This window comes from Muntiacus reevesi, chromosome 14 (genome assembly GCF_963930625.1).
Source record: "Muntiacus reevesi chromosome 14, mMunRee1.1, whole genome shotgun sequence".
In the NCBI taxonomy this organism is placed as follows: domain Eukaryota; kingdom Metazoa; phylum Chordata; class Mammalia; order Artiodactyla; family Cervidae; genus Muntiacus; species Muntiacus reevesi.
In genome coordinates this window covers 40,122,549-40,125,071 of record NC_089262.1, presented here as the reverse complement: position 1 = coordinate 40,125,071, position 2,523 = coordinate 40,122,549, and the positions used below count along the sequence as shown (strand labels likewise).

The following is a 2,523-nucleotide window of genomic DNA, read 5'->3' as shown; positions in this document are numbered from 1 at the left end:
TCATTGCTACAAGTATGAAGTGCTGATAATCTAAAAGGGGAGCTGAACCATCAAGTTTCTGCCAACATACATGGTTTTGAACAGTCATACATTCTAAGTAGGATAAATGAGTTGGGAAAAAAAGAACCATCGGTACATAACGTTTAAAACAGAAAGCTTCACATTATTGTAAATACTTCTCTGAGAAGACAAGGTACATGATTTTTCAAAAATCACAAATTTGAAGCAGGACTTGGTGATTTGAATTATAGCCTGGGACTGGCAATTTATGCCCCTCCTTTGCTTCAAAAAAAAAAAAAAAGTGTAAGAAAGAGTGATGAGATCAACATTCACCATTCTTGAATCTTCAGCAAATTCAGGATCAATGTAGAAAAATACTGGCATGTTTACTTCCTCTTGTGGATTAAGCCTTTGTTCTTCAAAGCAGAAGCACTGTATTTTTATTGAAATACTGTCCAGCTTCAAATGGTACAACACTGTATGTAGAAATTCCCATTACTGGTTTGTCAGTAGGATTCTTAGTTTTATGAAATGCCAGTGCTGTCTCTCCTGGCACTACACATATTTCTATTTGCTGAGGTCTAAAGTTCCACTGGAGACTTGCATGCACATCTGCATTAAACGTGACTTTAATGATGCGATCCTTACCGGGGACCATGTTTTCAATCTGATCTGTTGCATGACCTGCTACGGCTGAGCCTCCAAGTCCAGTCTGGCAGTAGAGCCAGTAAAGGGGCACGGCGGCGCAGGACGCCCCCCGGCAAGCCCACCGCCGCTGCGATCCCACATGTGAGGACTGTCTTGTTCCACCGCCGCCAATTCTCCTCCTGCGAGCGCGTGTAGGGGTTAGTGCTCTTCGGCCGCCGAGGCAGCTGCACCGCTAGGCCCGGGCTCCTCGATGTCCCGAGCCGACTCAGCCCCTTCTCAGTATCCGCCGTCCCGCTCCTCCCCGGCCCGAGACACAGCCCTACCCTCTCCGCAGCCCAGGTGGGTTCCCAAGGTGGTTCCAAGGCCACCCGCAGAAAACGACGCGCCTCCAAGCAAGATGCCAGAGCCCTCCCATGACGCCCGTAAAGAACTCCCGCCTGTCAGGGGCCTACATGTTTAAGAGAAGTTTTAGGTTTACAATAAAATTGACAGGAGAGTACAGAGATTTCCATATACCCCCAGCTCTCATATATGCATAGCTTTCCCCATTATCAACATCATTCATCAGAGTGTTATTTTTTTTAAACAAAAATGAACCACAATGGCATATTGTAATCACCCAAAGTCCTTAGTTTACATTAGGACATTCTTGGTGTTGTGCATTCATTGGGTTTAGACAAATGTTCAGCGACATGGATGCATCATTATAATATCATACAGAGTATTTTTACTACCTTAACATTCTATGCTCTGCCTATTCATCTAGGTTGCCCCCTATTCCTGGTGACCACTGACTTCTCCATTATCTCTATAGTTTTGTCTTGTCTAGAATGTCATAAGGTTAGGATCCTATAGTAGTTAACCTTCTCAGATTGACTTCTTTCACTTAATAATATGCATTTAAGTTTCTTCTTTGTCTTTTCATGGCTTGATGGCTCATTTCCTTTTAGCATTAAGTAATATTCCATAATCTGGATGTACCAGAGTTTATCTATCCATTCACCTACTTACTGAAGGACATCTTACTTGCTTCTAAATTTTGGCACTTATGAATAAAGAAAGCAGCTATAAACATCTGCATGCAAGTTTTTGTGTGGATATAAGTTTTCAGCTCCTTTGGAACACAACTGCTGGATCATATAGTAAAAGTATGTTTAGTTTTGTAAGAAATGGTCAAATTGTCTTCTGAAGTGGCTATACCATTTTGAATTCCCACCAGCAATGTATGATTTTTTTGCTCACATCCTTACCAGCATTTTGCATTGTCAGTATTCTGGATTTGCCATTTTAATAGATGTGTAACTGATGGTGTGATACTCATGTAGAGCCAGACATCCTGGAGTGCAAAGTCAAGTGGTCCTTAGGAAGTATCACTATGAACAAAGCCAGTGGACGTGATGGAATTCCAATTGAGCTATTTCAAATCCTAAAAGATGATGTTGTGAAAGTGCTGCACTCAATATGTCAGCCAATTTGGAAAACTCAGCAGTGGCCACAGGACTGGAAAAGGTCAGTTTTCATTTGAATCCCAAAGAGAGGCAATGCCAAAGGATGCTCAAACTACTGTACAATTGTACTCCTCTTACACGCTGGCAAAGTAATACTCAAAATTCTCCAAGCCTATAGTGAAACATATCACCAGCCCAGGTTGGATGCATGAGACAAGTGCTCGGACCTGGTGCACTGGGAAGACCCAGAGGGATTGGGTAGAGAGGGAGGTGGGAGGGGGGATCGGGATGGGGAATACATGTAAATCCATGGCTGATTCATGTCAATGTATGACAAAACCCATTACAATATTGTAAAGTAATTAGCCTCCAGCTAACAAAAATAAATGAAAAAAAATAATAATAAAGGTAAAAAAAAAATTCTCCA

The 2,523-nt window shown here is 42.1% G+C and overlaps 1 pseudogene; it reads right to left on the bottom strand.

The window, feature by feature from the left end:
* Positions 1-205: 205 nt before the first annotated feature.
* On the bottom strand, positions 206-1,063 carry LOC136146419 (cytochrome c oxidase assembly protein COX11, mitochondrial-like; annotated as a pseudogene).
* Positions 1,064-2,523: the final 1,460 nt, after the last annotated feature.